The sequence below is a fragment of the Oncorhynchus kisutch genome, linkage group LG5, assembly GCF_002021735.2.
Source record: "Oncorhynchus kisutch isolate 150728-3 linkage group LG5, Okis_V2, whole genome shotgun sequence".
In the NCBI taxonomy this organism is placed as follows: Eukaryota; Metazoa; Chordata; class Actinopteri; order Salmoniformes; family Salmonidae; genus Oncorhynchus; species Oncorhynchus kisutch.
The window spans coordinates 22,869,587-22,895,523 of NC_034178.2; the positions used below are offsets into that span (position 1 = coordinate 22,869,587).

General features: G+C 42.5%; 1 protein-coding gene and 1 long non-coding RNA gene across 2 annotated transcripts in view; one reads left to right on the forward strand and one right to left on the reverse strand.

Annotated features, from left to right (window-relative positions):
- The window catches only part of st3gal8 (ST3 beta-galactoside alpha-2,3-sialyltransferase 8), a 42,788-nt gene that overhangs the window by 12,524 nt on the left and 4,327 nt on the right, over window positions 1-25,937 (reverse strand). The window lies entirely within an intron of this gene.
- LOC109890772 (uncharacterized) lies at window positions 10,147-15,070 on the forward strand. Its single transcript, XR_002255454.2, has 3 exons — window positions 10,147-10,469; window positions 11,057-11,092; window positions 12,235-15,070. It is a non-coding gene; the product is annotated as an uncharacterized LOC109890772 (long non-coding RNA).

The window sequence follows — 25,937 nt, forward strand, 5'->3', positions numbered from 1 at the left end:
CTGCTATAATGTGGTTAAAGAGTTATATGTCTAACAGAACATAGAGGGCGTCCTTTAATGGAAGCCTCTCAAACATAATCCAGGTAGAAGCAGGAATTCCCCAGGGTAGCTGTTTAGGCCCCTTGCCATGACTACCACTTTTCCACATTAGGTAACTGATGCGAGCAGTAGAATCAGATTTAAAAAGCAGGTAAAAATACACCTTATGGAACAGCAGGGACTGTGAAGTAACACAAACATAGACACATGTATACACACACATGATAACATGTGCACTATACACACAAGTACACAAGGATTTTGTATTGTAGATATGTGGTAGTGGAGTATGGGCCTGAGGGCACACACTTAGTGTGTTTTGTGAATTCTGTAATGAATGTATTGTAATGGTTTTAAAATTGTATAACTGCCTTAATTCTGCTAGACATCTCAAGTGGGATTAGGTCTGGACATTGACTAAGCCATTCCAAAACTTAAAAAGTGTTGCATTTTAACCATTTATATGTAGACTTGATTATGTGTTTTGGATCATTGTCTTGCTGAATTACCCATCTGCGCTACAGCCCACAGATGGATGGCCTGACATTCTCCTGTAGAATTCTCTGATACAGATCAGAATTCATGGTTACTTCTATTAAGGATTAGCCCCTTTTTAAAAATGTTTGCCTAAAATGACATACCCAAATATAACTGCCAGGCCCTGAAGCAAGGATATGCATATTCTTGGTACCACTTGAAAGGAAACACTTCAGTTTATGGTAATGTTAAAGGAATGCAGTAGAATATAACACATTAGATCTGGTAAAAGATAGTACAAAGAAAAAAAACTTTATTTTGTATTTTTTTGTACCATCATTGTTGAAATGCAAGAGAAAGGCCATAATGTATTTATTACAGCCCAGGTGCAATTTATATTTTGGCCACTAGATGGAATCAGTATATGTGCAAAGTTTTAGCCTCATCAAATGACCAATTGCATTTCTGTTCAAGACTGCCCAAATGTGCATAATTTGTTTACTAATAACTTTTCATGTTAAAAAATTGTGCACTCTCCTCAAACAATAGCATGGTATTCTTTCACTGTAATAGCTACTTCAAATGGTACCGGAAGAAATGGCAGCAGTTTTACGGGTTCCCAACCAATTGTGCTATGTGGGTTTCTTTCACGTTATTTGTAACTTATTTTGTACATAATGTTTCTGCAACCGTATCTTACGCCAAAAAAAGAGCTTCTGGATATCAGGACAGCGATCACTCACCTCGGATTATTCAACAAGCAGGAAGCACAGGACATTCTCCAAACACCCGACAGGGCCAACATCCCCATTATTTGCTAGATTAGGAGACGCAGGTATAGAGGACACAGAGCGGGATGCCTCGTGAGGACCCGCAGGAGGCGAGTGGGAAAGCTGTCGAAATTACTCGCCATTGTGCAAACATTGGACAATAAATTAGATGAGGTATGATCACGAATATCCTACCAACTGGACATCAAAAACGAATATCCTACGTTTCACGGAATCGTGGCTGAATGGCGACGTGGATATTCAGCTAGCGGGATATACGCTGCACCAGCAACATAGAACAGCACACTCAGGTTAGATGAGGGGGGGGGGGGGGTCTGTGCATATTTGTAAACAACAGCTGGTGCACTAAATCTATGGAAGTCACTAGATTTTGCTCACCTGAAGTAGAATATATTGTGATAAATTGCAGGCCACACTACTTACCTAGAGAATTTTCAGCTATACTTTTCGTGGCTGTTTATTTACCACCACAGACAGATACTGGCACTAAGACCGCACTCAGTCAGCTGTATAAGGAAATAAGCTCCTAGTGGCCGGAGACTTTAATGCAGGGAAACTTAAATTAGTTCTACCAAATTTCTATCAACAGGTTAAATGTGCAACCAGAGGGAAAACAATTCTAGATAACCTGTACTCCACACACAGAGACACTGTAGTGGAACACAAAAAGGATCTCCCCTCTGACCCGCCTTTCATCCCGACTCAACAAATACCCATGAAAGAACTGACAGTACCGGATGAGCTACCCGCCTGGACTATGTCACCCCCTGAAGAACCAAGCTTCCAAACAGCAGAACCTGACTGGTATCAACTGGCTCCGCCCACGGTAGAAGGAGAATCTGCTGGCTGGGAAAATCTATTAGAATCATTATTGCTTGAATAGGCTGGTCTCTATAAGAGGAAGGTAGCGCTTTAAGCTATGTAGGAAGTACATCCTTATATGGGTATGGACAGATATATGTACTAGCCAACCACACAGGAAATAATATTGGGAGGAAGTAGTAGGTAATAACAGGATGAATTATTCTGTGGAGGACACCTAGGGGATTTTGGACGGTGAAAAAAGGTATATATAGAGAAACTGCCGATACTTCGGCGCTGCCTTCTTGAATTCTGAATTCATAGAGACAACCATTTGAACCAGGTATTGGTGCCTGGCTCATCTCTAGATTCTAACTCTATTGAATTTGGACTAGATTCTTGTGCTGAGACTCCTCGTGTTCCTATCTATTCCAAACCATTACTATTGGCAGTGTGTGGTTCTTGAGGCTTTGTCCACTATACGACAGTCCCTGCTTTGTGATCGCCTGACCAAGGTCTAATCACCGGCATTACTGGAAATAGTTTGGCATCCCGAGACAGGACTTAAACACTGAACCCAGGGGTTTTTCGTTGGAGGATAGTGAAACATCAGTAGACGATCAGTTGACCAAGAACGACTCTAGTTTCCTCATTCAATATAACTTGAATCCAATTTAGTTAAAATAACGACTCCAATTCAACCTCTCAGCAGGTAGAGGGGAGTCGCTACACTAAACTAAATTTCTCAAATTCTGACCGATTGAATCTCTGCTCCTGATCTCGTGGGTCTCCTCGTCATCTCTCAAAGGTAATTAAATAACTATTATAAGCATTTAATATAGAGATAAGTGTTATCATTGTACCAGGCATTTTATAGAGCATTAAGGCATTTGCATGTTTTTGATTAACGCTGTGTGTGACCGAGTAACAAATTGTGTATTTTGAAGTGTGTTTGATTGTAAAAAGACAAAAAACAGAGTGTTTAAAAAAATAAACGGTAGTCTTATTTTGTCTCGAGTAAAAGGTTCTCTCAAAGACAGTTAACGGCACAGGAGATAACAACTCTGACACTCCCCGCTACTGGGACACTGGAAACGGGGATCAATGCTCTATGACGGGGCGGCAGCGTAGCCTAGTGGTTAGAGCGTTGGACTAGTAACCGGAAGGTTGCGAGCTCAAACCCCCGAGCTGACATGGTACAAATCTGTCGTTCTGCCCCTGAACAGGCAGTTAACCCACTGTTCCCAGGCCGTCATTGAAAATAAGAATGTGTTCTTAACTGACTTGCCTGGTTAAATAAAGGTAAAATAAAATAAATAAAAATGACAGAATGAGTTACCATTAAAAGAAGGTGTGTCCAGTAGTGATTCATTTAATTGTCTTATCGATCTATCTAAGTTTTATTTTCCAAGCGATACATAGCCGATGGGCAGAGTAGTGAGACTAAGTTGACTAAAGGTCTTCACACTTTAAACTAGATACATCACAGAGGGGAAATACTCAACCACAGGGAAGTCATATAGAGACTGGTAGGACTAGTGCTTAATAACAACTCAAGGACCAATTAGTGGTGAAGCAAAGAGTCTAGAGGATAAAGGTGGGGTTCACACATCAAAGCTAGAGCTAGACCGTTGAGAGTGACAAGGCAAAAGACCTCTCTACGGGGACAACGCTTCGATATAGAAAGAGAGGCAGGGCTAAGCGAGCGGTCCTGGTTATACCGAGATAACCTGAAGTATCTATAGTGCCCTGTCCAATCCAGGGAACCACCTCTAGCACCCCGCTGCCGGCCAAGGGGCGGGGCTGAAGGTTTCGTATCGCGACACTTGGCGCCCCACACCTCTATTTTAAGACTCTACTACTACCTAAGTTAACGGCCCCTACCAGCACTCTATTTCCAAACAACTTACTAAAGTAGGTATCTTTAAAGAGTTAGAGATATGGCTACGGCAGTACCAACCTACCCAGAGAGCATTGGCTCTCCCTGCGGATGAGGAGGAATTACAAAAAAATAGGCGAGCTAGTGCCTTACCTTACAAACCATCAGGATGTTTCGTCGTACCGGGTTTACCATGGGGTAAACTGAGAACGGTAGACCAGACAGCCATAAAACATATTCTGGGAATAGATGGAAGGCAAATTTTCTGGGATGATAAAAAATTCCAGAAAAGAACCCTAAATGGCAACTACCATAGATACTACGGCAGCTCATGAGGAGCAAAGTAGGGTAGAAAATAATGGTACAGAACAGGAAATGATACGCAATCAAAAGGCAGGTCTACCCAACACTAGGCTCGCAATGTGCGAATACCCTGGGGTCGCTGACCAAGAGGGAACAGACGGCCCCTACAATAACAGGATTAGGCAAATAGCCCTGAATCATAAGAATTTCCCGTGAAGACTGATCAACTTCACTAGAAATTGTTGGAACAGGTGGAAATTAATTATAAAATGATTAAGGAACACCAGCCTCTATTCAAAGTGTGTAACTACTTTGAAATTGTATTATTTCCTTGGGAAAGTAAAGCTAACATAGGGCGTAAGCATCACTATGGGCGTTGTATGCGTAGCCTAGTGGTTAGAGCGTTGGACTAGTAACCGGAAGGTTGCAAGTTCAAACCCCCGATCTGACAAGGTACAAATCTGTCGTTCTGCCCCTGAACAGGCAGTTAACCCACTGTTCCCAGGCCGTCATTGAAAATAAGAATGTGTTCTTAACTGACTTGCCTGGTTAAATAAAGGTAAAATTAAAAATAAAGGTATGAGGAAAAATCCCTGAGAAATAAGAAAGTACTATAGAGTTTATAACTAAATAGGAAATCTAAATACAATCTCAAGGTAAAAAAGCAATGGTGGGTTAGAGTCTACTCTTTGAGGAAAAATCCCTGAGAAATAATAAAGTACTATAGAGTTTATAACTAAATAGGAAATCTAAATACAATCTCAAGGTAAAAAAGCAATGGTGGGTTAGAGTCTACTCTTTGAGGAAAAATCCCTGAGAAATAATAAAGTACTATAGAGTTTATAACTAAATAGGAAATTTATACAAACCTCAAGGTGAAGATATGTTAACAAGAGTGAATTATTTTCAGCGCCGTTAAGGCAGGCAGACCTCGTAGTAATACGAAATTGGGTTCTAATTAAAAGTCATTCCAGAAAAAGAAGGGGGGCCAGAGGATGTAAGTGTGCATTGTGGCAAAGTGGCCTTCTATGCACAGCCCTGGTACCCCATGGCAATGGCCCTGCTATAAGACGGGACTCCAACGAATCTAGGAGACACTAGTGTAATGTTGAGAGCCATACAGGAAGATTTATGTTAAATATTTAGGATATATTTTAAGCCAACAGGGCAGAAAAAAGATGAAGGTAGAAAATGAGTGATTTTATAAGCATTAAATTTAATTATGAAAATAAATATGTTGCAGTTCTTAGGGATAATAAAGTACTGTAGGTAATGGATCACATACTACGCAACATATATACAATTATTGATGAGACTGAGTTAAGATTAACCCAGGTTATTGTTAGATAAAATACAGTGGACTCCCGAAAGAGAGATTTCATTAGTACAGAAAACATATGCTATGTTTAGCAGCGTTTTGGACTTATCTAATCATTTGAAGGTTTGTCTTCAAATAGTAGAAAGATGACAAGAATATATGGCATCTGTTGTGACCCAGGGTCATTGAGAGTATCGGGTTAATTAAGTTGAACTATATAATTATCTTATAGGTTACTACATAGAAATGTTGAGTTCTATAAAATGCATTAGTGTAAACAGGGAGACAGTGAGACAGTCAGTCAATATTTGGAAACAGAGACCATATCTGGTACTGTCAGTATTAGGCCGGTTTTAAACCACAGTCATTAAAACAGCAGTTAAGGGGAAGTTAAACATAGAAATAACTACATTGAAAGAAATGAGACAGATAGTGGCCCATGTGCAAATGTATTAGGTCAGTTAGACACTGACACAGGAGTAGGGGAATGGGACTTTACATGGAAGTAAATAATGCAAAGAGTGGACACCTCAGGGTAAAACTTCAGGGTGGACTTTAAAAAGGATATGAAAATAATAAACCACATAGGGATAAATATGCTACAAGGAGAAGAAAATCTCCTCAGCTTATCGGACGCAAAAAAATTATAAGTAAGGGGAGTCATAAAAATGAACCAATTTTTGTTCCAGACCAAATAGAGAGAGTCAGAACACACAGAGGCAGTAATAGCAGCCCTAGACAGACTCAACAGAGCAGGCATGAAACTGAACTTGACAAAGAGCCAAAGAGGTCGAGAGGAAGTGAACTTTCTCGGTTTCACTATAGGCACTGGAATCACCGCAAGCCAAAATTTCTTAGAAAAAGTAGCAGAGCTCAGCAAGCCTCGCACAGTAAAGGAAATGCAGAGGGCCCTAGGCAAAATAGGGTATCTAAGAAACCACGTCAAAGGTTATAGCAGAGCTGCAAAGCATTGCTACAGAGGCATAACAAGAGAAGAGCATCAAAAGGCCATGTCTCACAAAGAATATGACAGACAACCCATTAATTGGGACATAAATATGGAAGAATCATGGGAGAACTTGAAAGTGATGGCCCTGGAGGCTCAGGAGAATGAGCCCAGGGATCTGACACTACCGCTCTGGCTATGGCTTAAACTAGAAGGGCCAGAGGTGGAAAGAGACGGCTACATTTGGATATCAAACAAACTCTCTCCAAAAACAATCAAATGTTACAGCAAACAGCTGAAAGGGCCCATCATGAAGTACTCCAGTACAGGGGCCAAAATGGCCCTGCTAGAGCTATACTGGAACACAATAGTGTCCCTTGCCCAAGGACAGGCCATAATCATAAAAGACACAGAACTAAACGAACTATGGGCCACTAACCATACGAAAAAATGGTAGGTATTACAACCACCACTTGGGATAAGTGGAGGAACGTACATGCCACCAAAGGAGTTATGTTCATCAGTGACCAAGGATAGGACACTGATGAACCAGGGCCAGGACCTACAACAGTCAAGGTGAAACCAAAGGAGGATAAACCTAGGGACATAGTAGTGTTCACGGATGGAAGCGAGAAAACAGGAGTAACCAAGTGGGGTTTTATTGTAAAAAACAAAGCCACTGGCGAAACACTCATAAAAAGGAAACAAGAAATAGCAGGCACTGCCCAGAAAGCAGAAGTCATGGCCATAATGGAAGCACTCTGCTACACTGTTCTACATCCAATCTAAAGAGAATAGAACTGGTTACAGACAGTTACTACAGTGCACAGGCCATGACTTCCGGCAAAAAGATATGGCAGAACAAGGGTTACAGAAGTGCTAAAAACAAAACAATTCAGCACGAAGGAGAGTGGAGAAAGATCCATGAGTTAATGGATAGAATGGATATTGTTGTCAGTCACCAAAAAGCCCACACAGTAGATGGGGGTGGAAAGGAAGCTGACTTCAATCAACAAGGCAACAGGGAAGTAGATGAACTAGTCCAGATGGGCAGAATAGTTCTCTACAAAACTGAAGCAGACTAACTCAAGGCGTTACACATAGATTGGGGACATCTACGTCCCAAAATCTTTATGAGGCGTCTTAGACAGGACCAGATTGAATTTGACCCAGTAGAGGCCAAACTGGTGTGCCAGCAGTGCATTACCTGTCAAGCGCAAAAGCCTAGTAATCTAGGAAGAGTGTCTGATCAACACATCAAAACATGCACGCCCTGGAGTCAAATAGCATTAGAGACTATGGGTCCCATGAAAAGTGCTACGGTACTGGGACATAGGTATGCTATAGTAGCGGTGTGCATGGCAACAGGCTACACAATGGTACACACAGCGAAAACATGCAATGCTCTGCCTGTGTTGACAATGCTTAACCTTTTGACTCGATCAGGACTGACGATAGATGTCAGTATAAAAACAAAAAGGTAGAGGAATGGTGCACCCAGAGGGGAGTAAAGCACACTTTCTCACCTCCCTGCACACCTCAAGCAAATGGGTGTGCAGAGAGGACCATTGGCAAACTCAAAACAACTTTGGGGTTGTGGAGAGCGGACAAAGATTGGGGACCAAAGCTAGTGCAAGCATGCATAGAGTTAAGTAGCACCCCAACCAGTTCAGGGCCTAGTCCAAGAGAGTTAATGGGATTACCAGGACAAAATAGTACGGTGGATGTTCCTAATCCCCAGTCTACCCCTCTACCTTGTGTTTTAAAGGTAGGAGACTGGATCAGGATTAGAAAAAATCCAGCGGCAGACAAAAGTGACCTGGTAGTGCCCAAGAAATACGGTAAAAAACGTATTAATGAGGAAATAATAAGCGCTAATACTGTAAGGACAGCTTGTGGAAGAACAGTTGACATAGCACAACTTAGGAAAGTATGTCCTCCATAATCGTACCAGACTGGAAATACCTCCTAGAGTGCAGAGCAGGCCTCCAAGTCAGGAGGAGTCCAAACACAATTTTAGGGCCTCAAAGGAGGGAGCACAGGAAGAGTAGTCCGGGAACGAAGCGTTCCGACAGGTCTACCTGGCTCAAGCAGACTGAAGTGTGTCCCTTGTGACGTATGCAATGAGCCCACTGGCGATATGCAATACGAAGGGCCCGTTGAGCATCAGGCAACTAGAGGTGTGCTCTGATGGAGCCTCAGGAGAGTATAGGTGCAGGTATGGAAGAGTTCAGACGTGTGGCAGGTGCAACTGCAACACCATGACCAACTGTGCACTAGACATAAGGACCATTAATGGTTCCTGGGACCTCAGAGGGTGTCAGTGTGCCTGGGATAGATATGGAAACATCTCAGACAAAGATTGCCTGGAATGTCTCTGGCCAATTCCCACTGGAACTGCAGGCCCAGACCCAGCTCTAACAGGTCAAAGGTTCCAATTTAACTCCAGCTATAAGTATCTGAGAGATAGGGACCTTGGAGAGGGACCCAGTGATGGATATGGGATAGACAGAGTCAACAGACAGGCTTGGATGGATCCTAGTAGACCCTAGTGTAGCCTGGGATGGAGTGCTTCTGGAGTCCACGGGTTGGGACCAGGTGGACAAATATCCCCTAGACAACAACCAACAAACATCCTGGATGGATGAGAAGGTGTTGGTGGGATGGTCAGTGCAGGCCAGTTAGAGAGCTACACTGGGGCAGAGCAATGGAAAAGGAACAAATGTTCACCTTCGTCACCCCCATGACTGGAGGAAATGATGTTCCTCCCCATGATGGAGATGGCAGGAGAAGGTACAGGTTAGGCCTAGGATGGCAGCTGTACTTAGCCCAGGACCCTGTGTATAAAACTGAAGGAGTCTACTCTTGTCACAAGTACATATGTAGAGATAGTGCTGCTGGAGAGGGAAAAGGTAAACAAAAGGCAGCACTCAAAAGAGAATATAGCCCACCTAAGAAATCATTCCTGGCTAAGGTGAAACTGGCATTTGGATCAGACCCTGGAGAGGGCCTATCCAAACCCAGAAACCCAATAGTTAAAAAATAAACTAAAAGATGCTCTCCCTCTTATATTTCACAGGAAATATGAAGTTGGGGGAGTGCAGAACAAAGCATAGGGAATGTAAGGTAGGATGGTGCTGGTGGGGGAGTATGTTTTAATAATAGTTGGCGTCCCCATCGCCACCATATTAGGGTTTTATTTGGGCCTAAAATACGATCAAGGAAATTTAGAAATGGGAAAACTAATATACCTAGAGAAACAAAAAATTTGAAAATGACTTAATCACATTTAGAACATACACAAAGAAATGGGGCATACTGGTACAATGTGACACAGCCAATGAAACTGAGTGTCCTGGTTTCCTCACTGTAAAGCTAAAAAGCAGAACTGAGCCTAGGTGAAAATGTCACAATAATGGCAGTATTAGGGTATGCGAAAAAAAATGGGCATGCCTATAGACAAAGTGTTCAAGAGAATTTGGAGAGGGCTGTTTAAAATGATGGTCAAAATAAGTAAACTGGCCCTAAAAATCCCCTGGTCAATCCTTAAGGGGATCAGATGGTTGATAAAGGGACTGATCATCTGGAGCATGGTATATGAAAGAGTGCACCCTCCTAGAAGACAGGAACCAGCAGTTCCTGTTGAACAGGACGTACTGCTCATGACCCCGAGAGGAACGGATGTGACTCAAGTTTAAGGGGCAAAAAGGCGAATAAATAAGAGAGCCCTGGACAACTCAGATCACAAACACCTTCCTGCTCAGAGACAAAGAATCATCCTGCTCTTCACACCACGCAAATCCACAACCAGGTTAACTTTAGGCATAGTGAAACTTAAAGATATCCTCTACCATGACTTCCAACGAAACTGACCATGACACCTCGGCTGAGGCATGCAGTCCCTTCTCTGACCAGGTATGGAAAAACATCTGTTGTCAAATATTAGTTCTCGTAATTTTTTGGAAAATAGCATGGGAAAATAGGCATAATAATGGCTTAGTAACTTGGGTTACTCTATTTATCAATTCATTAGTGGCCATTGCTAGACTAGGGTTAACGATGGGACAAAGAATAATGCTCTCCGTTGTACCAATAATACTAATCCAGAGAATGTACACATTATTAGGAAAATATTAATTGGTCTGTCTATGCTTAGAAGCTCTAGTTGCTGCTATGACTGTAGTAAGTAAAATAGGTGCAATAGAGAAGAACGGAACAGACGGTAAAATGGAACCTGTGTGTGCTACCATAATTGGAATATACTATGTGGTGCGGATCATTGAAGCAGGCCTAGTTGGCATGCTATGTGTCCAAATAGTCAAATTAATGAGAAAACTAAAACCAAAAGATCACCTGAACACAGCCTTAAAGGCCGTCCCACTGGTCCTCTGGGTAACTGTCCTATTGATCCTAAGTAGCGGAGAAGAAATGGGGTGGCCCACAAACATTTTGAAAGTAGTTTGGGGATTGTGTTTACCCATCTTCTTTCCTCCTACTCCCAGCAGGGCCAGGAGGAATACGCCGAGCCCTGGGATGGGGTAAGGATGGCTAAAGTAACAGTGCCCCCCCCAGTGACAGAAACAATAGGGGAAGCAGGTGTATTAATAGAGGTAGAGGAGAGTAGGATATGGTTCATAGACATGCGGATAAGACATTTAGCTGCCCTTAATGCATATACAAATTGTGGGGGTTGTGGCCAATTGGAACCATTGCCACTAGGGCTAGACTCTACCAATGGGGTAGTGTTAGGCGGCACCACCTTCATATGTGCTCATTGTTATCAAGAGAGTGTAGCATACCGCATTAGGCATAACCATGACCCCATTGGTACATCATGGGGAGCCACGGGGCCAGTAACAGAGGAGGGAGACAGATGGATCAGGAAATTGAGGCCCAACGGACCCAACCTGAATCTCTGGAAAAGTGACTCATGTCCCAGAAAGGCATGGAGAAAGCCGGGATACCGAACCTTGACCCTTACCCACCGGAGGGTGGCTGGGGACATAGGAAATGGTACGCAGACCGGGCAGTGGGACGAGGCTCTGGTAGTTAAAGACCTGGAAGCCCATTGGTCTCAGGAAGACCTCATCATGCTAAACCATAGCCCCTGGTTCATGTACGGAGTGCTAGATCACTACTGAGTTGCCAAATCTTCCCACCAAAATGGGAAAGACTAAGCTGTTACCAGTGGAACCTAAACAATTATGTGGCCGTAAAGGACCACTGGTTCCTTAGCGCAGACAATAAAATAGCCATTAGAAAGGCTAGGGGGGAGCCAATGTCCCAAAGTAATTGGGTGTACTGAGACAGGGGAAAGTAAAACTCTGGCTGACTTCAGTAGGAAGCACAGAAGAGGAACCCAAAGAGGCCTTATGAGGCAAAATGGGTTCAGACTTAGGGAGCCAGGGAATCATAGACATCATAGACATTCCTACGGGCACACCCCAGCAAAGAGGGCCTGTAAGGAATGGTCCAGACACAAAGTTAGAGCTAAGATATAGGGAGAACCTCGCATTCTCAGGCCATAGACTGGCCGACTTGACCCTTGCCGCAGAAAGAGCTGTAGGAGCTCTGAACAGAATGACGCCCAGGGGAACGATGGACCTCAAAGTCGCAGGGACAAAAAGAGGACCAGGAAGGGGCAAGGTAGACAATAGGAGAATAACCTTTCTTTCTCCAGGGCCCCATTGAAGACACCCAGTCCGGGGATGGAGATTGGGAAGAGGAAGAAGATAATAGGCCAATAGGGCACAGAGTAATAACCAGAATGCAAGAATTAGAAAGTAAGGGTATGCCAGAGTTCCCAGACACTAGGAATTATCCTGTAGGGTGGATAGCACCGGTAATAATAATTCCTCACCCTGATACTCTTAAAACATGTGGCTCATGTGATAGAAATACTGAAGGGGTACTCAGCGGGAGATTAATGTTAAGAGGACGGATGTTAGACAGCGTATGTATTTTGTGTCTAGCCCAGAGAGATAAGTGGCCTAAACTTAAACTGATAGTGAACAGGGGAAAAATTTGGGCTCATGTAGAAGAGCCTGAGGAGTTGAACCTTATGATGGTGTACAAAGGACAGGAGGTAGATTGGGATAGACGTACTGGCACTGTTGAATTACATGGAATGGCTTACAAGACCTATTCAACAGGTTGGAGGAGAAGAACAACTGAGACTGGTTCCAAGATGCTCAGGCTGTAATCAAGGGACTAGAGGGGAGTATACATGTCCAACCCATTTGGGAGGATATGTAACAACGAGACAATTGTGTAAAAAGTGCTTTTGTTTTCAAGTATGCTATAGGGAGAAGAAACAGTGGTACAGGGAAAATGAGTCAGAACCCTGGCCCATGGAAGGACGTTTCTCAGACTTATTTACATGGGGCAGAATAATTAGCAGGTGCAAACATAATGATGAGTATTATTTAAGGTTAAGAATAGCAAAGAAAGGAACCAAAGGACAGCCCGAGGTTTGGGGAGTGGTGTGTAGGTCAGATGGTAAATGTCTGGCCATAGCAAAGGAACTAGGTGACACTGGGCTAGGGGGAGTAAGGAGAAAAAGGAAAGGGAAATGGTTAGATCCTGGAGAGGGTGTAGTGGAACACAAAAAGGATCTCCCCTCTGACCCGCCTTTCATCCCGACTCAACAAATACCCATGAAAGAACTGACAGTACCGGATGAGCTACCCGCCTGGACTATGTCACCCCCTGAAGAACCAAGCTTCCAAACAGCAGAACCTGACTGGTATCAACTGGCTCCGCCCACAGTAGAAGGAGAATCTGCTGGCTGGGAAAATCTATTAGAATCATTATTGCTTGAATAGGCTGGACTCTATAAGAGGAAGGTAGCGCTTTAAGCTATGGAGGAAGTACATCCTTATATGGGTATGAACAGATGTATGTACTAGCCAACCACACAGGAAATAATATTGGGAGGAAGTAGTAGGTAATAACAGGATTAATTATTCTGTGGAGGACACTTAGGGGATTTTGAACGGTGAAAAAAGGTATATATAGAGAAACTGCCGATACTTGAGGCTTTGTCCACTATATGACAGTCTTTGTGATTGCCTGACCAAGGTCTAATCACCGACATTACTGGAAATAGTTTGGCATCCCGAGACAGGACTTAAACACTGAACCCAGGGGGTTTTCGTTGGAGGATAGTGAAACATCAGTAGACGATCAGTTGACCAAGAACGACTCTAGTTTCCTCATTCAATATAACTTGAATCCAATTTAGTTAAAATAACGAGTCCAATTCAACCTCTCGGCAGTTAGAGGGGAGTCGCTACACTAAACTAAATTTCTCAAATTCTGACCGATTGAAACTCTGCTCCTGATCTCGTGGGTCTCCTCGTCATCTCTCAAAGGTAATTAAATAACTATTATAAGCATTTAATATAGAGATAAGTGTTATCATTGTACCAGGCATTTTATAGAGCATTAAGGCATTTGCATGTTTTTGATTAACGCTGTGTGTGACCGAGTAACAAATTGTGTATTTTGAAGTGTGTTTGATTGTAAAAAGACAAAAAACAGAGTGTTTAAAAAAATAAACGGTAGTCTTATTTTTTCTCGAGTAAAAGGTTCTCTCAAAGACAGTTAACGGCACGGGAGATAACAACTATGACACTCCCCGCTACCGGGACACTGGAAACGGGGATCAATGCTCTATGACAGAATGAGTTACCATTAAAAGACAAGGAGGAAGGTGTGTCCAGTAGTGATTCATTTAATTGTCTTATCGATCTATCTAAGTTTTATTTTCCAAGCGATACATAGCCGATGGGCAGAGTAGTGAGACTAAGTTGACTAAAGGTCTTCACACTTTAAACTAGATACATCACAGAGGGGAAATACTCAACCACAGGGAAGTCATATAGAGACTGGTAGGACTAGTGCTTAATAACAACTCAAGGACCAATTAGTGGTGAAGCAAAGAGTCTAGAGGATAAAGGTGGGGTTCACACATCCCAGCTAGAGCTAGACCGTTGAGAGTGACAAGGCAAAAGACCTCTCTACGCGGACAACGCTTCGATATAGAAAGAGAGGCAGGGCTACTCGAGCGGTCCTGGTTATACCGAGATAACCTGAAGTATCTATAGTGCCCTGTCCAATCCAGGGAACGGGACGCTAACCACCTCTAGCACCCCGCTGCCGGCCAAGGGGCGGGGCTGAAGGTTTCGATTGGCGCCAACACGTAAAAAGCTCTCTCTCACCCTCCATTTGGTAAATCCGACCAAAAGTCCATCCTCCTGATTCCTGCTTACAAGCAAAAATTAAAGCAGGAAGCACCAGCAACTCAGTCTATAAAAAAGTGGTCAGATGAAGCAGATGCTAAACTACAGGACTGTTTCGCTATCACAGACTGGAACATGTTCCGGGGTTCTTCCGATGGCATTGAGAAGTACACCACGTCAGTCACTGGCTTTATCAATAAGTGCATTGAGGACGTCATCCCCACAGTGACTGTACATACATACCCATTAGTTATTAGTTACAGGAGATAAATACAAAAAGGAAAATGAATCAAAATAAATATATATATATAAAATAAATATGGGTTTTATTTACAATGGTGTTTTTTCTTCACTGGTTGACCTTTTCTTGTGGCAACAGGTCACACATCTTGCTGTTGTGATGGCACACTGATGGCACACTGGTATGTCACCCAATATACAGTGGGCAAAAAAGTATTTAGTCAGCCACCAATTGTGCAAGTTCTCCCACTTAAAAAGATGAGAGAGGCCTGTAATTTTCATCATAGGTACACTTCAACTATGACAGACAAAATGAGAAGATAAAAAATCCTGAAAATCACATTGTAGGATTTTTTATGAATTTATTTACAAATTATAGTGGAAAATATGTATTTGGTCACCTACAAACAAGCAAGATTTCTGGCTCTCACAGACCTGTAACTTCTTTAAGAGGCTCCTCTGTCCTCCACTCGTTACCTGTATTAATGGCACCTGTTCAAACTTGTTATCAGTATAAAAGACAGCTGTCCACAACCTCAAACAGTCACACTCCAAACTCAACTATGGCCAAGACCAAAGAGCTGTCAAAGGACACCAGAAACAAAATTGTTGACCTGCACCAGGCTGGGAAGACTGAATCTGCAATAGGTAAGCAGCTTGGTTTGAAGAAATCAACTGTGGGAGCAATTATTAGGAAATGGAAGACATACAAGACCACTGATAATCTCCCTCGACCTGGGGCTCCACGCAAGATCTCACTCCGTGGGGTCAAAATGATCACAAGAACGGTGAGCAAAAATCCCAGAACCACACGGGGGGACCTAGTGAATGACCTGCAGAGAGCTGGGACCAAAGTAACAAAGCCTACCATCAGTAACACACTACGCCGCCAGGGACTCAAATCCTGCAGTGCCAGACATGTCCCCCTGCTTAAGCCAGTACATGTCCAGGCCCATCTGAAGTTTGCTAGAGAGCATTTGGATGATCCAGAAGAAGATTGGGAGAATGTCATATGGTCAGATGAAACCAAAATATAACTTTTTGGTAAACTCAACTCGTCGTGTTTGGAGGACAAAGAATGCTGAATTGCATCCAAAGAACACCACAACTACTGTGAAGCATGGGGGTGGAAACATCATGCTTTGGGACTGTTTTTCTGCAAAGGGACCAGGACGACTGATCCGTGTAAAGGAAAGAATGAATGGGGCCATGTATTGTGAGATTTTGAGTGAAAACCTCCTTCCATCAGCAAGGGCATTGAAGATGAAACGTGGCTGGGTCTTTCAGCATGACAATGGTCCCAAACACACCGCCCGGGCAATGAAGGAGTGGCTTCGTAAGAAGCATTTCAAGGTCCTAGAGTGGCCTAGCCAGTCTCCAGATCTCAAACCCGTAGAAAATCTTTGGAGGGAGTTGAAAGTCTGTGTTGCCCAGCAACAGCCCCAAAACATCACTGCTCTAGAGGAGATCTGCATGGAGGAATGGGCCAAAATACCAGCAACAGTGTGTGAAAGCCTTGTGAAGACTTACAGAAAACCTTTGACCTCTGTCATTGCCAACAAAGGTTATATAACAAAGTATTGAGATAACCTTTTGTTATTGACCAAATACTTATTTTCCACCATCATTTGCAAATAAATTCATAAAAAATCCTACAAAATTGGATTCGATTTTTGAATTCTTTAGGGCCAAATGGCATTCTAGTTTGCTCTGTTTTTTTGTAAATACTTTCTAATGTGTCAACTAATTAACTTTTTGTTGGGTCTAATTGGTTGGGTCTAATTAGGTTGCTGCCTGTGGCTCTGTGGGGTCTGTTTATTTTTGTGATCTGAGCCCCAGGACCAGTTTGCTTAGGGGGCTCTTCTCCAGGTTCATTTCTCTGTAGGTGATGGCTTTGTCATGGAAGGTTTGGGAATCTCTTCATTTTAGGTGGTTGTAGAATTTAATGGCACTTTTCTGGATTTTGATAATTAGCAGTTATCGGCCTAATTCTGTTCTGCTTGCATTATTTGGCATTTTACTTTGTACACAGGGGATATTTTTTCAGAATTCTGCATGCAGAGTCTCAATTTGGTGTTTGTCCCATTTTGTGAATTCCTATTTGGTGAGCGGACCCCAGACATCAAAACCATGAAAGGCAATTAGTTCTGTAACTGATTCAAGTATTTTTAGCCTGATCCTAATTAGTACGTGAAATTTTATCTTCCTTTTGATGTTATAGAAGGCCCTTCTTGCCTTGTCTCTCAGATCGTTCACAGCTTTGTGGAAGTTATCTGTGGTGCTGATGTTTAGGCCGAGGTATGTATAATTTTTGGTGTGCTCTAGGGCAACGGTGTCTAGATGGAATTTGTATTTGTGGTCCTGGCAGCTGTACCATTTTTTGGAGCCCCATTATTTTGGTCTTACTGAGATTTACTGTCAGGGCCCAGGTCTGACAGAATCTGTGCTGAAGATGTAGGTGCTGCTGTGCCCTCCTTGGTTGGTGACAGAAGCACCAGATCATCAGCAAACAGTAGAAGCCATGGATTACAGGCAACATTCATACTGAGCTAAAGGGTAGAGCTGCCGCTTTCAAGGTGCGGGACTTTATAACCCAGAAGCTTACAAGAAATCCTGCTATGCCTTGCGACAAACCATCAAACAGGCAAAGCGTCAATACAGGGCTAAGATTGAGTCATACAATACCGGCTCCGATGCTTGTCTTATGTGGCAAGGCTTGCAAACTATTACAGACTACAAAGGGAAGCACAGCCACGAGCTGCCCAGTGACACGAGCATACCAGGCGAGCTAAATCACGTCTATGCTCGCTTCGAGGCAAGCAACACTGAGGCATGCATGAGAGCATCAGCTGTTCCAGACGACTGTGTGATCACGCTCTCCGTAGCCGACGTGAGTAAGACCTTTAAACAGGTACACAAGTCTGCGGGGCCAGACAGATTACCAGGACGTATGCTCCGGGCATGTGCTGACCAACTGGCAGGTGTCTCACTGACATTTGCAACATGTCCCTGATTGAGTCTGTAATACCAATATGTTTCAAGCAGACCACCTAGTCCCTGTGCCCAAGAACACGACGGCAACCTGCCTAAAAGACTACAGACCTGTAGTACTCACGTCCGTAGCCATGAAGTTCTTTGAAAGGCTGGTAATGGCTCCCATCAACACCATTATCCCAGAAACCCTTGACCCACTTCAATTTGCATACCGCACCAACAGATCCACAGATGATGCAATCTCTATTAGAGGTCGACCGATTAATCGGAATGGCCGATTAATTAGGGACGATTTCAAGTTTACATAACAATCGGAAATCGGTATTTTTGGACACCGATTTGACCAATTTTTTTTACACCTTTATTTCATCTTTATTTAACTAGGCAAGTCAGTTAAGCACACATTCTTGGGCCTCCTGGGTGGCTCAGTGGTTAAGGGCGCTTTATTGCAGTGCCAGCTGTGCCACCAGAGACTCTGGGTTCGCGCCCAGGCTCTGTCGTAACCGGCCGCGACCAGGAGGTCTGTTGGGCGACACACAATTGGCCTAGCGTCATCTGGGTTAGGGAGGGTTTGGCTGGTAGGGTTATCCTTGTCTCATCACGCACCTGCGACTCCTGTGGCGGGCCGGGCACAGTGCACGCTAACCAAGGTCGCCAGGTGCACGGTGTTTCCTCTGACACATTGGTGCGGCTGGCTTCCAGGTTGGATGCGCGCTGTGTTAAGAAGCAGTGCTTCAGTGGTTGGGTTGCATATCGGAGGACGCATGACTTTCAACCTTCGTCTCTCCCGAGCCCTTATGGGAGTTGCAGCTATGAGGCATAGTGATGATAGTAGCTGCTAACAATTGGATACCATGAAAAAATAACACATTCTTATTTTCAATGACGGCCTAGGAACGGTGGGTTAACTGCCTCGTTCAGGGGCAGAACGATAGATTTTTACCTTGTCACCTTGTCGCAACCTAACAGTTAACTAGTCCAACGCTCTAACCACCTGATTTACATTGCAATCCACGAGGAGACTACCTGTTAAGCGAATGCAGTAGCCAATGCTAGCTAGCATTAAACTTATCTTATAAAAAACAATAAATCATAATCACTAGTTAACTACACATGGTTGATGATATTACTAGTTTATCTAGCGTGTCCTGCGTTGCATATAATCGATGCGGTGCATATCGTTGCTCCAATGTGTATCTAACCATAAACATCAATGCCTTTCTTAAAATCAATACACAGAAGTATATATTTTTAAACCTGCATATTTAGCTAAAAGAAATTCAGGTTAGCAGGCAAAATTAACCAGGTGAAATTGTGTCACTTCTCTTGCGTTCATTGCACACAGAGTCAGTGTATGTGCAACAGTTTGGGCCACCTAATTTGCCAGCATTTTACGTAATTATGACATAACATTGAAGGTTGTGCAATGTAACAGGAATATTTAGACTTATGGATGCCACCCGTTAGATAAAATATGGAGCGGTTCCGTAATTCACTGAAAGAATAAACATCTTGTTTTCAAGATGATAGTTTCCGGATTCAACCATATTAATGACCTAAGGCTCGTATTTCTGTGTGTTATCATGTTATAACTAAGTCTATGATTTGATAGAGCAGTCTGACTGAGTGATGGTAGGCAGCAGCAGGCTCGTAAGTATTCATTCAAACAGCACTTTCGTGCGTTTGCCAGCAGCTCTGCTGTTTATGACTTCAAGACTATCAACTCCCGAGATTAGGCTGGTGTAACCAATGTGAAATGGCTAGCTAGTTAGCGGGGTGCGCGCTAATAGCGTTTCAAATGTCACTCACTCTGAGACTGGAGTGGTTGTTCCCCTTGCTCTGCATGGGTAACGCTGCTTCGAGGGTGGCTGTTGTCGTTGTGTTCCTGGTTCGAGCCCAGGTAGGAGCGAGGAGAGAAAGCTATACTGTTACACTGGCAATACTAAAGTGCCTATAAGAACATCCAATAGTCGAAGGTTAATGAAATACAAATGGTATAGAGAGAAATAGTCCTATAATTCCTATAATAACTACAACTTAAAACTTCTTACCTGGGAATATTGAAGACTCATGTTAAAAGGAACCACCAGCTTTCATATGTTCTCATGTTCTGAGCAAGGAACTTAAATGTTACCTTTCTTACATGGCACATATTGCCCTTTTACTTTCTTCTCCAACACTTTGTTTTTGCATTATTTCAACCAAATTGAACATGTTTCAGTATTTATTTGCGGCTAAATTGATTTTATTGATGTATCGGATTTTATTCGGGATCAGCTTTTTTTGGTCTTCCAATAAATCGGTATCGGGGTTGAAAAATCATAATCGGTCGACCTCTAATCTCTATTGCATTCCACACTGCCCTTTCCCACCTGGACAAAAGGAACACCTATGTGAGAATGCTATTCATTGACTACAGCTCAGAGTTCAACACCATAGCACCCTCAAAGCTCATCACTGAGCTAAGGATCCTGGGACTAAACACCTCCCTCTGCAACTGGATCCTGGAATTCCTGACGGGCCGCACCCAGGTGGTGAGGGTAGGTAGCAACACATCTGCCACACTGATCCTCAACACTGGAGTCTCCCAGGGGTGCGTGCTCAGTCCCCTCCTGTACCCCTCCTGTGCTCAGTCCCCTCCTGTACTGTTCATCCACGACTGCATGGCCAGGCACGACTCCAACACCATCATTAAGTTTGCAGACGACACAACAGCCTGATCACCGACAACGATGAGACAGCCTATAGGGAGGAGGTCAGAGACCTGGCCGGGTGGTGCCAGAATAACAACCTATCCCTCAACGTAACCAAGACTAAGGAGATGATTGTGGACACCAGGAAAAGGAGGACTGAGCACGCCCTCATTCTCATCGACGGGGCTGTAGTGGAGCAGGTTGAGAGCTTCAAGTTACTTGGTTTCCACATCACCAACAAACTAGAATGGTCCAAACACACCAAGACGGTCGTGAAGAGGGCACGACAAAGCCTGTTCCCACTCAGGAGACTGACAAGATTTGGCATGGGTCCTGAGATCCTCAAAAGGTTCTACAGCTGCAACATCGAGAGCATGGTCCAAACTGGTTGCATCACTGCCTGGTACGGCAATTGCTCGGCCTCCAACCTCAAGGCACCACAGAGCGTAGTGCGTATGGCCCAGTACATCACTGGGGCTAAGCTGCCTGCAATCCAGGACCTCTACACCAGGCGGTGTCAGAGAAAGGCCCTAAAAATTGTCAAAGACCCCAGCCACCCCAGTCATAGACTGTTCTCTCTAGTACCGCATTGCAATCGCTACTGGAGTGTTAAGTCTAGGACAAAAAGGCTTCTCAACAGTTTTTACCCCCAAGCCATAAGACTCCTGAACAGGTAATCAAATGGCCAACCCCTTTTTTACTCTGCTGATACTCTCTGTTCATCATTTATGCATAGTCACTGTAACTATACATTCATGTACATACTACCTCAATTAGCCTGACTAACCGGTGTCTGTATGTAGCCTCACTACTTTTATAGCTTCGCCGCTGTATATAGCCTCGCTTCTGTTATATTTCACTATCTTTTTAATGTGGTTTTTAATGATTTTCTTACCTATTGTTCGCCTAATACATTTTTTGCACTATTGGTTCGAGCCTGTAAGTAAGCATTTCACTGTTGTATTCAGCGCACATGACAAATAAACTTTGATTTGATTTGATTTGTATATTAGACAGTGCCGTTAGATTAAAAGAATTTAAGCGCTCTGCCAATATCAGATATGTCTATATCCTGGGATATTTTCTTGTTACTTACAACCTCATGCTAATGGCATTAGCCTTCGTCAGCTCAACCGTCCCATGGAAGGGACACCGATCCCGAATAAGTTTTAAGAGGCCTCAAGGCAATTCGTCCAGGTCCTGAGGTACCAAATCATCCCCAAACCCTCACACTACCACCTCCATGTTTGAGCTTGGGTATAAGGTTTTCCCATTATGTATATTACTTTTTCAAACAGAGGAATTTTGGCATTGCGTAATTAAATAATATAAATATATTTTTATATTTTTTTACTCAGTTTCTCTTTCTCTAATAGGTTTTGGTTGAAGATCAGTATCAAAAATATGCAAAAATAGATCAAATCACTTGCCTAGTTAATACTTTTTCACAGCACTGTAAGTCATAAATATAACTCGGAACGTTCACCGTCTTCTTGGTAAGCAACTCTATTGTAGATTTAGCCTTGTGTTTTAGGGTATTGTCCACCTGAAAGGGGATTTAATCTCCCAGTGTCTGGTGGAAAGCGCGCTGAACCAGGTTTTCCTCTAGGACTTTGCCTGTGCTTTGCATCATTCCGTGTATTTTTTATTCAGAAAAATTCCCCAATCCTTAATGATTACAAGCATACTCATAACATGATGCAGCCACCACTATGCTTGAAAATATGGAGAGTGGTACACAATCATGTGTTGTATTGGATTTGACCCAAACATAACATTTTGAATTCAGGACAAAAAGTTAATTCTTTGCCAATTTTTTGTTGTTGCAGTTTTACTTTAAGTGCCTTGTTGCAAACATGATGCATGTTTTGGAATATTTGTATTCTGTACAGGCTTCCTTCTTTTCACTCTGTCATTTAGGTTAGTATTGTAAGTAACTACAATGTTGTTGATCCATCCTTAGCCTTCTCCTATCACAGCCATTACAATCTGTAACTGTTTTTAAAGTCACCTTTGGCCTTATGGTGAAATCCCTGAGCGGTTTAATTTCTTTCTGGCAACTGAGTTAGGAGGGATGCCTGTATCTTTGTAGTGACTGGATCTATTGATACACCATCCAAAGTGCAATTGATAACTTCTATCACGACACAAGGCAAGACCCATGTGCAGACACAGGAGGCAGATGGTTTGAGTTCTGGTATTTATTATAATCCAAGCGATAGACAAAAGGCAGGTTGGGGACAGGCAAGAGTTCATAGCCAGAGCAGAGTCCAAAACGGTACAGGGCGTCAGGCAGGCTCAAGGTCAGGGGCAGGCAGAGTGGTCAGGCAGGAGGGTGAGAAAAAGAGAGACTGGGAAAAACAGGAGCTGAGAGAAAAACACTGGTTGACTTTGCAAACGCGATGAAAACAGAAAACACAGGTATATATACCCAGGGGATAAGTGGGGAAGATCGGCGACACCTGAAGGGGGGTGGAGACAAGAACAAGGACAGGGAAAACAGATCAGGGTGTGACAACTTAACCATGCTCAAAGGGATATTCAATGTCTGCTTCTTTTTTTTGACCCATCTAGCAATAGGTGCCCTTCTTTGCAAAGCATTGGAAAACCTTTCTGGTCTTTGTGGTTGAATCTGTGTTTGAAATTCACTACTCGACTGAGGGACCTTACAGATAATTGTATTTGTGGGGTACAGAGATGAGGTAGTCATGAAAACATAATGTTAAACACATGCAACCTATTATGTGACTTGTTAAAACCTCTCTGGGATATGTGGGACGCTAGCGTCCCAACTTGCCAACATCCAGTGAAAATGCAGAGCGCCAAATTCAAATAAATTACAATAATTGATTGATGAAATCACACATTCAATATACCAAATTAAAGCTACACTTGTTGTGAATCCAGCCAACGTGTCAGATTTCAAAAATGCTTTTCGGCGAAAGCAAACGATGCAATTATCTGAGCATAGCACCCAAGCAAACAAACACAGACCATCATATTTCAACCCTCCAGGCGCGACACAAAACGCAGAAATAAAGATATAATTCATGCTTTACCTTTGATGAGCTTCTTCTGTTGGCACTCCAATATGTCCCATAAACATCACAAATGATCATTTTGTTCGATTAATTCCGTTGATATATATCCAAAATGTCCATTTATTTGGCCCGTTTGATCCAGAAAAGCACCGGTACCAACTTGCACAACGTGACTACAAAATATCTCAAATGTTACCTGTAAGCTTTGTCCAAACATTTCAAACTACTTTTGTAATACAACTTTAGGTATTTTTTTATAGAAAATCGATAAAATTGAAGACGGGATGATCTGTGTTCCATACCGGAGGAAAACAATGTGTAGCGAGCCTCTGTGTAGCGCGCCTCCAACAAATAGTACACTTCATTCTGAACAGTGTTACTTCTTCATTTCTCAAAGGGAAAACCTCAACCAATTTCTAAAGACTGTTGACATCCAGTGGAAGTGTTAGGAACTGCAAGAAGGTCCCTTAGAAATCTGGATTCCCAATGAAAACCCATGGAAAAGAGAGTGACCTAAAAGAAAAGATCTGAATGGTTTGTCCTTGGGGTTTCACCTGCCAAATAAGTTCTGTTATAGTCACAGACATGATTCAAACAGTTTTAGAAACTTCAGAGTGTTTTCTATCCAAATCTAGTAATATGCATATCTTGTCATCTGGGCATGAGTAGCAGGCAGTTTAATTTGGGCATGCTTTTCATCCAAAATTCCTATCCTAGAGAATTTTTAAGCACATTTTTACTCCTACACTTATTTAGGCTTGCTATAACAAAGGGGTTGAAAAAATAAAAATGTAATTACTCTTTTACATTATGGGGTATTGTGTGCAGGCCAGTGACCAAAAATAAATGTGTAGAAAGTCACTTTCTGAATGCACTGTACAACACTGTACTACTATTCTATCTCAAGGCCATTAGACTGTTAAATTAGACTGTTAAATAGCCATCACTAGCCAGCTACCACCCAGTTAACTCAACCCTGCACCTTAGAGGCTGCTGCCCTATATACAGTACATAGACATGGAATCACTGGTCACTTTAATAATGGAACATCAGTCACTTGAATAATGTGTACATACTGCTTTACTCATTTCATACACTACCGTTCAAAAGTTTTGGGTCACATATTTCCATGTTTTTTTAAATGAAAAGCACATTTTTAATCCATTAAAATAACATCAAATTGATCAGAAATACAATGTAGACATTGTTAATGTTGTAAATGACTATTGTAGCAGGAAACTGTAGATTTTTTATGGAATATCTACATAGGCGTACAGAGGCCCATTATCAGCAACCATCACTCCAGTATTCCAATGGCACATTGTGCTAATCCAGGTTTATCATTTTAAAAGGCTAATTGATCATTAGAAAACCCTTTTGCAATTATGTTAGCACAGCTGAAAACTGTTGTGCTGACTAAAGGGATATTTAACAAGTCCCAATGAGTCCCAAATGCTCTCCATCCAACCTCACTGAGCTCGAGCTGTTTTGCAAGGAGGAATGGGAAAAAAATGTCTCTCGATGTGCAAAACTGATAGAGACATACCCCAAGCGACTTACAGCTGTAATCCCAGCAAAAGGTGGCGCTACAAAGTATTAACTTAAGGGGGCTGAATAATTTTGCACGCCCAATTTTTCAGTTTTTGATTTGTTAAAAAAGTTTAATTTAAAGTTATGTGATTTGATTTATGTAAATACATTTAAGTATTGTTTAACACACAGTAACCAAAAACCTGATTTAATTCATATATTCATACTGAGTTTGCAGCAAACAGAATGTTCATAACAAGTTTTCCAGAATTGTTTGCCAGAAGTTCACAATTTGCCTAAAATTTACCACAATATTTTGCCTAATTTACCACTAATTTTCATGTGAAAATATGCGGCAAATTGGCTGAAGTTTTTTTTGGTAAGGGTTGTTATGATTCTCAATGTTCAAATAGCTAGCAATAATGACAAGAATCTGCCATGTGGGAAATCGTAGGTGGCTTGTTTCAGCATTCAGCGTCTTGTTTTGATGTGTTTTGACTGTCAATGCTAATTCAGCTGAAATTCACCTGTTTATCTAACCAACAACTGTAACAATGTATTTGAGAGACAAGTGCTCATTGTGAAAATGTATTTGTTTTCAATAAACATTGAGACTAAATATAGTTTTCATGTTGTCAACAG